General features: G+C 39.9%; 1 protein-coding gene across 1 annotated transcript in view; it reads left to right on the forward strand.

Moving 5' to 3' along the window:
- The first annotated feature begins 2,425 nt into the window (after positions 1-2,425).
- Positions 2,426-15,962, forward strand: part of rab30 (RAB30, member RAS oncogene family) — a 54,183-nt gene continuing 40,646 nt past the window's right edge. Inside the window, exon 1 of the mRNA XM_033022532.1 lies at positions 2,426-2,609. The gene's annotated coding sequence lies outside the window, so the exon portion shown is untranslated. The remainder of the gene's footprint in view (positions 2,610-15,962) is intronic.

Here is a 15,962-nt window from a genome sequence, read left to right on the forward strand (position 1 = left end):
AACATTCGATGGGGTGGAAAATCTGCCAGTCCAGCATTACCAAAATCCCGAGGGTGCTGGATTACTGGCATTTTACTGCAACTACTTCATCCTTTCCATGCATAACCATTCTAATTCAGTTCTGAAAAAGCCTTATCAATTTGAAAAAAATAAATAAATCTGTGTCTCTCCCTCTCTCCATAGATATTGCCTGATTTGTCATCTTTTTCCAATATTTATGTTTAAAATCCTTTGTGGCCATCCTATCTGTCTAAAACCCTCCAGCCCCTCAGCCCACACATGCTTTCTCCATCTTTTCCTCTCATAACTGCCAGCTACCTGAGCTGAGAGATTTAAGGACAAATTATTTTCCAAGCCTGTAAAAGTCATTTCACAGTGGTAAAAAGAAATTAAAATATTTTTTCAATTCATTTTGCTTTGATTGCATTACTTATTAACTAACATTCAATATTTCATGTGTATGAAGGAACGGCAGTTTCTGGTTTAAACTGAATGTAGACACAAAATGCAGGAGTAACTCAGCGGGACAGGCAGCATCTCTGGAGAGAAGGATTGGGTGACGTTTCAGGTCGAGACCCTTCTTCAGACTGCTGCAGAACTCTCGTCGGAGAGAGGAGGAGAACTTCTTCAAAGTAGACATAATTTGAGGAGACCGGTGGACCAGACAAAATGACTGAAGAAGGGTCTCGACTCGAAAGGTCACCCATTCCTTCTCTCCAGAGTTGCTGCCTGTCCTGCTAAGTTACTCCAGCATTTTGTGTCTATCTTCAATATTTCATTGTGGTTCCTACTGTTAACCATTTTATATTAATTGGAAGCCAAAAAACTCAATGGCCACATAAATGAAACAGGTGCTGGAGTTTGCTTATTAAACTTTAATGTAGACATATTTGACCATCTTGCTAAACAAAATATTCCTTGTCATCTACACATGGATGAATGAAAGATCCTACCTGATCTTCAGCAGAGTCCTGCAGGTTCCCAAAGCAATGAATTTGATCATAATCATCACCGTGACAGGTATGGCTAAATAATTGCCAAAAACTCAACCACAACTGGACTTATTTGTTCATTTTCAACTGAACATTACAGTATCCTACAAATATCGACCACCATCAATACAATATCAAAAACGTTTAATAATTAGCAATGCAGGCAGCATATTTGGAAACGGAAAATTATATTCATTTTTTGCAGAAATTTCTCCACAAAGTTTGCACAATGTTCAAAAACAAGATCCATAAACAATCCTTTCATGGGATTAGGCAAAAAGCCGCAACAAAGCTACAGTATTTGTCCAAAGGAGTCCAAGTACAGATTCGGCCCGATAAGTCGCTATTCCTGTCTAGATGCTGCTCGCTGTCCTAGCATTTTTTACCTACAGTGTATGCTTTCTGCCTAGCCTTTATGGTTAGGTTCTGAGAACCTCAGGTAATCTGTGCGCCAGTTAACGTTCTAATGTCTACTCAACATTGCTCTGAATTAATTATTATAATATTCAAAGAACCAAACCACTGGAATTGTTTTCCTGCATGTAGGCTTGATGTGCTTGGATTACACGTGGAGGTTTGCAGTGTCATGCTTCGTAGAGGCCTCACTGCAACCCATCAGATCATTGGTTTCTGAGCAGAGGGGTGATGATTGTATGCACTTAAAGTTTTGAAGCCTTTACGAAACATGACCCTGCAAAATATCACATTTAAACTATTCTTAGTCACTCACCATCTATTTTGGAAACATTCTATTTCCAGCATTTCAATTTTTACCTCGGATTTGTAGCATCTGCAGAATTTTACATTTTATGGTGATATTTCTATAATTAGCAATACAAGCTGAGTATTTCTGGTATTTTAAGAAAAGTGCTATCAGGACTCCCTTACCTGACTAAACTGTCTTATTCCCAAGCAGGCATAAGGTAGAGTTAATTTGTTAGCTTTGATATCCATTGCAGGTGACACTCCTATTCACACCTACTGTCTGGGCTTCATAATTTAGATAATATGAAGGGCCATTCTGTGTATGTAAGTTTAAATAAGGGTTCTGAACCAGCATTGTTCCCCAGAAATGCTGCCTGGCCTGCTGAGTTACTCCATCACGTTGTGCATTTTTGTCGTTTGTTGTGCATTTGCAGTTCCTTGTTTCTGCATTCTGTGATTGCAGATGGGGACGTGCATCCCCTGCAAAATTTAATTATTTCAGGAAATAAAACCTGAAGAAAAAGTCAGTGATTCCACGCACGACTTTTGCTAGTCAGAACAAGTAAGTCGAGTAATGCCTCCCCCACTTCCAAAAGCCCTCAGAACTCTTGGAAGACAAAGGGCTTGTTAGAACAGGTAGACAGTGCGCGTGCGGGATAATGACTGCAAATCCCGACGGGCGCCACGGCTGAATTCCAAGCACCCGTTTCCGGTCTGAAAGAAATTACGTCATGGTTAAAGCTGGGATAAAGTGGGTGCATTGTGCAATGTAGCGTCCTGCGGTAATAGCACTGGAGACTGATTCAAGAGCAGGGCAGAGCAGAGCATGACATGACTGCTGTACTCTCAAACACACACTAACTCCACCTTCCACACGCCAACGACAAGAGGAAAAAAAAAAACCCGAAGCAAGTAAGTTTTCATCCCAAAGTGTTTTTGTGTGCAATGATCGACTCCTTTCCTTCATTGGTATGCTTGTGTTTTCTCCTACTTCCAACAGAATTCATGGAAATCGTTCTGAAGTGGTCGCGGTTTCCGGAGTGATTTTATATTGGTCATCTGTGTATTTAATATTGGCATCATTGCTATTGTGTTGTTCGATTTACAGCTACATGGCTCATTGTATCCAAAGGACTAAAGGCTATTTTTAGTTTCCCCATAAGTGAAAAATATGATTCGTCGTTAAATATTTTATTTTTGCTATTTGTAGCACAAGTTCAATTTTAGCAAAGTTGTGATTTATACTGTACAATAGTTCGCTTGTTTAAAACATTTTTTTACATTTACAACTTTTTTTCCAAAGGGCAAATAAATATTTGTTGCACTCAATTTGGGGAAGGAAGAAACAAACAAGTGATCGAGGATTTTCACATACTTTTTTTTCACGCTTTGGAAAGAGCATCACTCATATTCTGAGGACATATTCGGTGTACACGTATTCTGAAGACATAACGTATTATGTGTGTAAATTCCTTCGCGGATGGTGTGCGAAAAAACGGATATCTGTTATTTAAATTCTGCTTGAAGCGATTTGCTTCAGTTTGTGCTTGAATGTAATTCATAGCTGACAAAGCTTTTCTTTTACATTTCCAAGCAGCATAATTTCTGCTTTAAAAACAAAAAAGGCTCAATACCCCTATCCTCAACTTAAAACCTTGTAAAGTAGTATAAAAGAATACATATGAGCAGAATGAGACTTGTACATGCGTTAGCTATTTAAATTCGGGTTTTAAAGAATTGATGCTTTTTAATATGACTGGGTCCACTCGATTGGATTTGAAGTTGTGCTTACCACAGTTTCTCAGCCTGCCTTATTTATTTTTTGTCTGATATGAAACTGTGCAAAACAGTAAAATATTGGTTTAAGAACTAACTAAAATGGAGCAGATAAATGTAATGCCTTATTTTTTAACTTTATTCGTTACTGTAGTACAACATTGTGGAATGTTCTTTTGGAATATTGAACAACATCTGGATCATATGATATACCAGACTGATTTGAAATCCTGGCACAGAGGGTGTGTTATCCAAATTTTAACACATTGATGGTGGCACGAGTTCTGCTTGAAATGGAACTGTTGACTTTCTTTTCACAGACTTTGATCTGAAGATGTATTGCATTTTGCATAATTAAAACTTCAATGTCAATATTGCTCAAGGGTAAAGTTAGGATAATTTAACAATGGTCAATTTGAGTCTGAAGCTTAGGTTTGCCAAAATATGTGGAGTACTTGAATGAAAATGGAACTATTTGTTTTGAAGCAGCAAATTTAATTGCAGTGGTAAATATGGTACTTTTTATCACCAACCTTATGCAAAATATCTTTTTTATTGTAGCAAGGAAATAGAATGTTGTGTTTGGTGTGATACAGTTAAAATCTGTATGGTGCAGTTGCCACAGACAATTAAAACTAAAGCTGCAAATAAGTCACTGCAGATGATATCTGATGGTGGTTGCCTCTGTTGTAATAATAGTCAGAGTAGTAATGGACTTTGTCATCAGGTCCCTCATTCTCAAACAAAAGCATAACCTTTGTCCTTTCTCCTCTAATCTACAAATTCTCTCTCATCTAACGTGTGTGTGTGTGTGTGTGTGCGCAACTATTTGAGTCATATTTGGGAAATGTTTATCTCAACTATCCTCGTCATAAATAAATCTTTCCTTCAAAAATCACGTAAGGACCCACCTCTTGTTAACTTGCCATCTGTATGCAGAGATGCGGAACACGAAATACATTGTACAAAGTCTTTTGTTGTTCATCGGTCACTTCTGTATTTGATTTAGTGGGTGTTTCTTACAAAATAATTATGCCGCTGACATTTATCAACTCTAAATAGTTCCCTGAAAGTGGTGTCAGATGGTGAAGAAGGCTTTTGGCATGCTGACCTTCATCACACAGGGAATTGAGTATAGAAGTTGCGATGTTTTGTTGCAGTTGTATGAGATGTTAGTAAATCCATACTTGGAGTATTGTTTGATTTTGGTCACCCTGCTATAGGAAAGATGCAGTGAAGTTAGAAAGGGTGCAAAAAAGATTTGCCAGCATTTAAGGGGATTGTGTAAGAAGGAACTGCAGATGCTGTTTTAAACCAAAGATACACAAAATGCTGGAGTATCTCAGTGGGACAGGCAGCATCTCTGGAGAAATGGAATGGGTGACGATTTTGGATCGAGACCCTTCTTCAGACTGAGGATTGAGTTGTAGGAAGAGGCTGGGCAGGCTGCAGCTTTACTCCTTGGAGGGGAGGAGACTAACAGGTGATTTTAATAGAGATGTGTAGCATCTTAAGGGGAGTAGATGGGATGAATGGATCTTTTTCCTAGAGTGGGGAAATCAACAACTTGAGGGTGTGGGTTTAAGGTGTGAGGGGAAAGACTGAATAGGAAACTGAGGGGGAACTTTCACAGAGGGTGATGGGTATATGGAACGGGTCGCCAGAGGAAATAGTTGTTGCAGTCACAATAACCACAAGATTTTAGAAGATGGATACAAAACGCCGGAGTAACTCAGTGGGTCAGGCTGCATCTCTGGGGAAAGTGGATAGGTAACGCTTCTGGTTGGGACCCTTCAGACTTAGACCCTTGTGAGGGGGAGGGGGAGGAGAAACTGAAAACTAATAGGGGGGGGGGGGGGGGAGGAGGAGAAACTAAAAGACTAATGGGGAGGGGGCAGAAGAACCATGACAAATTGGGACGACAACAGATGACTTCAGGCAAGGAGGTTAGCTGATGGGCTAATTGTCAACTAGCGACTACCCCATCAGCTGGGTGTGATCCCAAGAGGGACACATTGTTGCAAACTGTGGAACTGGTTAACTGACTTAGTTGGACTAGAATTGGCCTATTGGGGAACCTCCTTGTCTGTGGTCATCTGTGCTGGCCCTGATTTTTCTCTCGCGCCCAGGTTTTCTTCCTTCCACTCTCCACCCCCTCCCCCAGCTCCAACACTACAATCTGGCTCAAGAAGAGTCCCAACCCAAAACATCACCTAATCATTTTTTCCAGCAAAGTTGCCTGACCTGCTAATTTACTCCAATTTGTGTCTGTCTTTGGTATAAGCTAGCATCTGCAGTTCCTGTTTATAAAATTTAAAATACATGGATAGGAATGACTTGAAGGGATATAGGCGAATTTAGATGGGACATCTTTGTTTGCATGGTCAAGTTGGACTGAAGGGATTATTTCCATGCTGTAAAGCTCTATGACCTTGCATGATATAAAATTCAATCAAAAGTCTGAGGGAAAAGAATAGTCAAATATTTCTATAATATCAATACCTGTCCTATCATAGGTGAATGTTATGTTAAAATTATAGGCTTGAAAAAGCAGTCGACTGCATGATTTTTCCCATTTTATGTTAAATTAAATACTACGAAATGTTAACTTTAAGTCTTGTCAACCATCTATTTCTATTAACAGAAAATATCACTACTTATCCTTTTTCCATTCTGCTTTTACTGCTGCCAGGTGAAGTACTTAATAGATTTGCCATATTAAAAGCAATGAACAGAAAACCTGGAGTAAGTGGGGAAAAATACACGTGGGAGTGTATGAACTAATTATTTTCCTTTACTGATATGATCTTGGATGGGTGATATGAAGAGACATCCAATCACTGCCAATGTGCCAATGTTGATAGAAAAGATAAAGTTGACAATGAGGGCAGTTTATACCACACAGATGTAAAGAGGATGTGGGATATCTTGGTGAATTACAAAACTAATCAACTAAGAAGTCTGACAAAAATGCTGGAGAAACTCAGCGGGTGAGGCAGCATCTATGGAGTGAAGGAAATGGGCAACGTTTCAGACTGAAGAAGGGTCTCGACCCGAAACGTTGCCTATTTCCTTCGCTCCATGGATGCTGCCTCACCCACCGAGTTTCTCCAGTATTTTTGTCTACTTTTGATTTTCCCGCATCTGCAGTTCCTTTTTGGACTAAGAAGTCTGAAGATAACCTTTACAATATATTTTGAATGCATGATATTTAACCTCTAATGATATAACATTATTGCTAAACAGCAAAAAAATAATAATGTACTTTTATAAATTAAAGCAACAGTCCTTGTCGGGATGAAGTGCCCTTTTGGCAGTTATCAGTTTGGATTGCTCTAACCTGCAAGGTGTGGTTGAGGTAGAGGTCAATGTACAGGTTGTCCCGGGGTAACAAATGGGTTCTATTTTGTAGATGCCCCCGTCAATTTTGTCCATAAGCATGAAAATAGTCTTGGGATCAGTTTTGAATGTGTGACCAGAGGACCGACAGACATGTGATAGATTAAATGATAGCCTGTGTGGTAAACATAAGTGGATTTTTATTTTGGGTTGTTGAATGGAAGGCAACATTAAGTGTCTAATTAGTGCATCAGTAAGCTTGTGATTAATTAAGCATGTGACTGTCTTGGTTTGTCTATCTGCAGACTGTTGTAGAACATTTTGGGTTAAGACCCTTCAGATCCTTTTGGCTCCTGTTGTGAAATATTAATTGGTAATTAGCTGTTGGGTAGTGTGTAGTGTTATGATTCCTTGAGACTTAAGTTTTTAATTCCTGCAATATGACTACCACTTAAAGAGCGAGCTCCTTAAACAAGTAGTTATGTTTTCTGCCTCATGAATCAGTGCATTTTTGGGAGCAATGAACAATGGTTAAAAGCAGTCTGCCTTTTAAAAATATATATATAAAGTAAAATGATGCCTATCATTTAAGTAACCTGAGGTTGCACAGACAGTATTCTCCTAATTTTTGTTCCTGACTCTTTGCCTATGCCATTTTACATGGTAAATAGATGAAATGCAACTCTGATTTGTTTTTTTTAATGACTCCTCCCAACTTAATGTTTGAAGACTGGCTTCTGCTTAGGCTTGAACATGGTATTGATGATTGGGAAGATGTTAGTGGCAACTTGGGTACTGTATGTGTGATACTACTCCAATGTGATTTATATTTCTAATTCTCCTTTAACTAACTCCAATGAATTAGCTTGGTCTGACATCTAGTTTATGAAATGCCTGTCAGCTGGTCAGTGTTAAACTGAGTTATTTTGTCAATCTAAAGTCAACTTGACTCAAACACTTGTAGCTGTTGAAATTGATTCTTTATTCAGCTGAGACTAGTCTCTGAACCTTCCAACACAGAGCTAATGCTCTGGGGCGGGTCCAGAGAGGAGTAACTTTGATAGAACTCATGTCATTTATATAGGTATTAGACATTTCAGATACAGAGGGTATGACAAGCTAGTAACCAATCATCTGAGTCCTTCTGGTGATTTACAACATCAGTCACATGATCCCCCTTCCCTGGCCTCACAACCTTTGTTTGCCTGTGGTATAACTTTGCTTATTTTATTTTAACACAGCAAAACCCCAGTAGGCTCAATTATCAAAGACCACTCCTCAAAATATAAGATACATATGTAATACAATGATCACACAAGTCGTACACACTTTCTATACCAAGAAGAAAGATATTTCTATAAATCTAAACGTCTAATGTTTAAATTCCTACTAAGACAATGCAATTCATAAATTGTCTCACTACAATTTTGCAGTTTAAAATATCATTACCTATGTATTTAAAACATTAATTATATAAGTTTGCTGAATTAGTTTCTAAGTTCAAAACCCCCAATCTCCCAACCAAGCATACATGGGTCGTAAATCTGTCAACTTAATTAATAAGTGTTTGGTGCAAGGATATAACTCAATTCTAATTTGTAGACCCTTTCCTGCTATCTGGAAGCTGGATTTCCAATCCCATGTACAAGGCAGAACACAAGGTTCTTTCAAGGTACAACTCAGACCATTACATCAGAATTACATCTGCTTCTTCGACTTTCTATAAACTCCATCAATCTAATTATTTCCTCTCCAAGCAACTACTCCCCTTCACACACATCCTATTCCTTATCACAATCTAATTATAATTTAACATAGCCAAGGCTAACTACAGGGTCTATTATCTCTCAGCCTTGAATTCTGTCTCAAACTCAGCATAAACCTCACAGCTCGAGAATCTGCCATAGAGAAAGAGCAGGTGTCCTCTGGCCTAAGAAGAGGCCCCCATTCAGCTATCCATTCTTCAACACAAAGTTATATCAGATACAATTTCGTCCAGCGTTATAATTGCCTCAAAGCAATAAACTAAGCTAAGCAGGTTCAGGTTTCTATGCTTTGATTCATCTTTCCCTGTGTGTATGTTTCATTGTACTTTATTCCATTAGGAGACATATTTCTGAAAACCATAAGCTTTTCTTTTGCAAATTAGCTAGCTTATATAAAAGTCAATATCCGAGCGGTTCTATTATATAATATTTCCTCATTCCCCACTCTGATCATTCCATGACCACTAATAGGATAATAACACGGGCAGAGATTCATCAGCATTGGCTTATTAGTCATCCAAGTTTATTCCTATCCTCGAGATGCTTTATAGCCCCCAAAACCTGGACCACGTAGGTCAGCAGGCTGGCTTGTTGACACCAATGCTGTTCCCTACTTCGCTGCTGTGCTTCATACCCTAGCCCTCATACCCTAGCTATTCTGGGTTCCATTCTACTGGTCTATCTCCATTTTATTCATTCTAATACATTCGTCTTCTAACAATTCTTTCTCAACCTGCGCATTTACCATCCTTTCAACTACCTCATCGTTCAACATTGGAATATCTTCTTCTAGATGTTGCGATAATATCTTCTCACCAGTTTCCACATTACCCAAGGCTGTCATTAGTCTAGCAATAATACATTTAACACTAGCAATTCCCATGAACAAACACAAAACTACTATTGCTACATATATGGCCATACTAATGATCCAATTATAAAATCCCCCAAATCCCCAGTCTCCCCATTCAATACCCTCCTTCATCCCATCGAGCAGGGTAATAATGTAATTTTGATGTTTGGTGATGTTACTAGTCTGTCCTAAATTCCCATCATACACCTGTCTTTCACAATACCACACGTCCCTCCCTCACGGGCCAACAGATAGTATAAGGCATATCTATCCTGCAAAGAGAACAGAGGCATTTCTGGTAGTACACCGAATAAGTCTTGTCTTCACAACCCGGGTAAGAATGCCCATTATCACGAGGTAGTGGCAAATAGTTGGTGACAGTTTCGACCAGAACTGACTTCTCACCTTGACACCTTACTAACCGTTCAGTCATCCCGCACTCTGTAGACACTGCAAATAGGCTACTAACTGATTTCATAGCAAGGTAACACACAATTTGTCCTTTACCAAATAGTTCATTATGGGCTTGTATAAACATGTTAGAGTCTGTTTCTTCCTATGCCCATTTTTCTCATGTTTTTTCTCCTGTTCTTTCTCCTGTAAACAAGGGTAGACCTCTAATGCTTCTTGATAGCACAGTCCATCATACAAATGTGCCTTTGCCGAGTTGTCTTCCAAAGAATACCGTCTGCAGAAAAAGTCAAATTTGCACTCCTGAAACCAACAGGGTAATTCCCATAGGTGTCGGTTATCTAAGTCTACCTGCCAATCGGGCTGACGCAGTATCCCATTGCAATAGTCAATCTTGGTGACGTTCCAGGATCCAAAGGCATCCTGGCCATTGCACTGTACCACATCTCTTTCGCAGAGGTGAAAGATTCTGCTTGTTTGTCCCGGGACACATCGTCAAAATTTTCCTTCATTTCCCTCCATCTGTAGTAGCATCAGGGTGCATAGCAGGATGAATCACCTCATTTCAATTTATCTGGAATAAGCAAAGGCTCACAAAAAGCTAATTTCTTACTTAATTAGCTTAAACAACTATTCACTCAGTTTAAACGTCCTTCAGTCAATCAGTCCAGTAATCAGTCGCATGTTTTTAACCATATAGCAAAATAAGGATTCAAAACTAATCTTATTAAGATTCTGTTAAGATGCTGTTAATATTTGCTGAAGTAGTACCCATAAATCTCTGGAATCGATGTGATATACAGATATCGTTCTTAAAAATTCAATGAAAGCTTGATTCTGATTCTTATTAGGCACTCCCAACATAACCTTAAGCTTTTCTTTTGCAAATTACCTAGCTTGTATAAAAGTCACTATCCGAGCGGTTCTATTATATAATATTTCCTCGGAGGGAGCAGGTAACAGGCAAATATAACATCTCTGTGGGCATTGTTTCTTTATCTTGACTGCTTTGATCATTCTTAATTTAAACTAAGCCAAATCTGATAGCCGCAAATTAGTCTTGATTTTTTTAAATACAGTATAGCAATGATCATAATAAAGTCCGATATTCAGGGAAACCTGCATCTCTGGTGAATGGTGGGGTGACACAAGGAACTGGAAATGCTGGTTTACAAAACACGCTACAAAGTGCTGGAGAACATTTTGGGTCAAGACCCTTCAGATCTTTTTGGAGCTATACATCATGGAAATGGGTTTTTTGGCCCAACTCATCCATGCTGGCCCAACTCTACCTGTGCTATATGTTTGCCTATATTGCACATATCTGAACCCTTTTTTACCCCTGTTTATAAGTCTTTGGCAGCTGGTTCCACACACCACCATCTGTCAAAGTTGCCACTCGGGGTTCCCCTTTAAATCTTTCCCTTCACGCCTTAAACTTAGTTTTAGACTCTTCGTACTGTGACTGTGACCTTATCTATGCCTTTATCCATGCCCCACACAAATGTGTTGACCTCCATAAGTTGCTCTTTGGCCTCTTAATCTCCACGGAAAAATGTCATTGATAAAACTCAGTTAAGCAATACTGGAGTGAACCCATTGCACAATTTTTTGGCATAGGGTTAAGTGCATAGAATTAAACAAATCTAATGGAGTTAAATTGTGAAAACATATTTTATAGAGCAGGATACTACTCTGTACTGCAGTTTGGGGTGAAGTGCATAATACGGGAGAGGAATTGCTGAAACAGGAGGCACAACAGACCCGCAATCGAGGGAAATCTGTGACTGCAGTGTCTCCAAGATTGGTCCCCACATAATAAAAATGGACAATCTGATTGGATCCTGGATAATAGAGGTTAGATTCCTGGATTCTATGTTCCTCAGAACATGGGGAATGTTATTTAGTTTCAGTACCTGTGACTAGTGGTGTGCCTCGGGGTTTGGTGCTTGGCCCGTTACTGTTTGTCATCTACATCAATGATGTGGATGAGAACATACAGGGCAAGGTTGGCAAGTTTGCTAATACAAAAGTGAGTGGTTTTGCAGATAGTGAAGATAGTTGTGAAAAATTGCAGCAGGATCTGGATCGATTGGCCAGATGGGCGAAGGAGTGGTTGATTGAATGTGTGAGGGATTGCGAGATGGTTGAGAGAAGTGTGAGGGGTTGCATTTTGGGACGTTGAACAAGGGCAGGACCTACATAGTAAATGGTGGGTCTCTGGGTAGTGTTGTAGAGCAGAGGGATCTAGGAGTATAGGTGTATGGTTCCTTGAAAGTCGAGTCGTAGGTGCATAAGGTGGTGAAAAAGGCTTTTGGCACTTTGGCCTTCATCAGTCAGAGTATTGAGTATAGAAGTTAGGAGGTCATGTTGCAGTTGTATAAGATGTTGGTGAGACTGCATCTAGAATATTGTGTTCAGTTCTGGGCACCATGTTATAGGAAAGATATTGTCAAGCTTGAAAGGGTTCAGAGAAGATTTAGGAGGATGTTGCCAGGACTAGTAGGTCTGAGCTATAGGGAAAGGTTGAGTAGGCTGGGTCTCTATTCCTTGGAGCGCAGGAGGATAAGGGGTGTATAAAATCATGAGAGGAATAAATTGGGTAGATGCACAGACTCTCTTGCCCAGAGTAGGGGAATAGAGGACCAGAGGACATTGGTTCCAGGTGAAGGGGAAAAGATTTAATAGGAATCTGAGGGGTAACTTTTTCACGCAAAGGGTGGTGGGTATATGGAACAAGTTGCCACAGGTGGTAGTTGAGGTTGGGACTATCCCATCGTTTAAGAAACAGTTAGACAGGTACACGGATAGGTTAGGTTTGGAGGGATATGGACCAAGCGTGGGACTAGTGTAGCTGGGACATTGTTGGCCGGTGTGACCAAGTTGGGCTGAAGGGCCTGTTTCCACTCTATCACTCTATGACTCCATGACTCTACACATTGGTGCGAATAGGATTTTTGTTCCATGATCAAAAGTATAGAGTGATGGATTCCTGATCAACTGGAAGGAAGAGTTCATTTCTGAATTCATGCTATTGAAGAACGTGTAGAAGGATTCCTGATTATGCATCATTGGTTGCGTGACCTGTCTGCTGTTGGGGACTTTGTCACTCTGACTTCATGATGTGTTCCACGTGCATATGTACTTTGGAATTGCAATTACCGTACTATAGTAACAAGATAAAAAATCTTTTTCATTACTCTTAACATTCTCGAATAGTTCCAAGCCAGTGGGCGTGGCACTTGATTGACAAATCCAAAGGAAGAAACACAAATTTGTTTTATTAGAAGAGGAATTGTCATTTCATTTTAAGTCTGAATGTAATAAATTTGACATGGAAAAAGAAAAATGAAGAGAAAACTAATGTAGAATGAAAGTTAATTTGTATAAACACTAAGTATCCAGGCAGTACGAATCCTATACATTCACTGACAGGTTCTTGAGGAAATGTATGTGTTCGTAAAGGCTTGAAATTTTTGGATCAGTTCATAAATAACTGAAATGGAATCAAGATAAACTATGGTGCATCCATTTTTCTGGATCCATAATAAATGACACAAATCAGCAATTGTAGTGTCTATATATTCCTTTGTTTGCTCCATGTATAAGCAAGTTGTAGGAGCCATTTATGTTTATTGGTGGCATATATTTTGCTTAGATATTTTTGCAGTATTATTTTGGACACTTGAGGCGGTCATTAGATGCCCAGGGTGGTCTATGTGAGGGCATAGGGGGACAGAAAGGGGCAGGTACATAGGGAGCACATACAGTTCTCACCAGACCAGGAACAAAGCCTGCTACGTTCATCTCTTTGTTTGTACAACTACCTCAATAAACAACCAACTAAACTGGATATAACTGGAAGATCGGTTTTATTGGGTCTGCGTAAGATCACTCCGACTGTCCGATTCTGGCCTCTCCGTGTGCGATTCCGAATAAATTTCAAGATCCTTTATGTTTACAAAGCCCTTAACGGGCTTGCCCCCTCCTACATCAAGTCTGCTTACCCACCACACCACCTCCAAGTCCATCAGATCGGCCGACTTGGGGTTACTGACCATCCTGCGGTCTAGGCATAAGTTCAGGGGCGACCGCGCCTTTGCGGTTGCAGCTCCTAGACTGTGGAACAGCATCCCTCTTCCCATCAGAACTGACCCCTCCATCGACACTTAAGTTGAGACTTTAAATTCATCTTTACTCTCAAGCCTTTCTTGACATCCTCTGAGTGAAGGCTATATGTATGTATTTATGTATGTACTTAATCTATGAACCACTGTTGTATAACGTTAGTACCTCCACCAATGTATAGCACTTTGGCCAACCAGAGTTGTTTTTTAAATGTGCTATAGAAATAAAAGTGACTTGACTTGAAGTACCTGTGTATTAATGGCAACTGGAAAAGAGGACACTGGGAAAAGTAGAAAATTTGCCATTACACAAGTAATATGACAGAATTAAAAACAGAATATCCATTTATTGAAGGCAGTAACTTTCAACTGGGTGAAATTTATCGAATCGTATGAAGTGATGTATATTTGTTCTTGTGTCACACTATATTGTTCCACCTTTATTGAAATGAAGAACCTATACAAACAATTCAGCATGGTTTTTCAAAACTATAGTTGGGTTGTTGTCAGATTGCATGGACTCTGCTCCAACCAATGCTCTCAACTGCTGCTTGATATGACATTCAATGAATCAAAGTGGGCGAGGACTGGCCACTGTAATGGGAGGCCTTTGGAGGAGACCAAGGTGCCATGGAGTCATACAGCACAGAAACGTGTCCTTTGCTCTAGTAAGTCTATATTGGCCATTTTGGCACCATTGGAAGAGGAATTTGCATTATTACACTATTTTATATTTCTACCAATTTGCAGTATTCCCTTTTCTATCCTCCCCTGGGATTTTTCCACTCATTTACATGCTAGGACAATTTGCAGTTCCCGATTAACCTGCCCACCAGCATGTCTTTGGAAACTGAGGGAACTGGAGCTCCAGTAGGGTCCCATGCGATCATGGAGTATGTGCGGGCTTTGCACAGACGATGGGGGAATTCTGGATTGAGCCCAGGTCGTTGGAGCAGTGAGGCAGCGGATTTAACAGCTGCAGCACTGTGCTGCCAAGAAGTGGATCATTTACTTGATGCTTCAGCCTGAATATAGTTGCAAGGTTTTTGTGTGTTCATGCACGAGGGTCTACCGTCGTGAAGAATGGGATTTCCGTGTGTGTAAATGAATGTTTGACCTTTGTGATAACCTGCATTGGGGGTAGAGAGATGGGGGTAGATCCTGTTTCCATACTGTATTTCGAAACTATCTGTAAACAAAACATTTCTGATAGTGCTAATCGGATCTCTGTAGCTTTGAGAGCAGTTACAATATTGACTGTAAATATTAGGAAGTCCAATGATGTGAACACCCAAAAAGATGAACAGCATTAAAGAGAGAAAGAAAAAATAAATGAACAAATTTACTGATAGTAGAAATGAATGAGTAAGATGTAACGTGATTTTGAAGTTATTGTGAGCATCATGGCTACTTGGTACAGTCATTATACTCTTGCTTTAATGGTAAATGGTTACAATGGTGAACCAAAAGGTCCATTAATTACTGCTAACACTCTCTGCCTTTATAACAAATAATATGCTGCTCATAGTGCTGCATCCTGCAAAGCTTCATGGGTATTGGCAGCAGTTCTCTCTCAGTGGATGTCCTTGGATTTTTATAATGTAATTTAAAACAGAAAGACTTTATTTGTCGTCCTGCACCTCCTCCAACCTCATCTATTGCATCTGCTGCCCTAGATGTCTGCTGCTCTACATCGGTGAGACCAAGCCTAGTCTTGTCGATCGCTTTGCCCAACACCTCTGCTTGGTTCGCAATAACCAACCTGATCTCCCGGTGGCTCAGCACTTCAACTCTCCCTCCCATTCCGAATCTGACCTTTCTGTCCTGGGCCTCCTCCATGGCCAGAGTGAGGACCACCATAAATTGGAGGAGCAGCACCTCATATTTCGCTTGGGCAGTTTGCACCCCAGCGGTATGAACATTGACTTCTCTAATTTCAGGTAGTCCCTACTTTCTCCTCCCCTTCTCAGCTCTCCCTCGGTCTACTATCTAC

The sequence above is a fragment of the Amblyraja radiata genome, chromosome 6, assembly GCF_010909765.2.
Source record: "Amblyraja radiata isolate CabotCenter1 chromosome 6, sAmbRad1.1.pri, whole genome shotgun sequence".
Lineage (NCBI taxonomy): Eukaryota > Metazoa > Chordata > Chondrichthyes > Rajiformes > Rajidae > Amblyraja > Amblyraja radiata.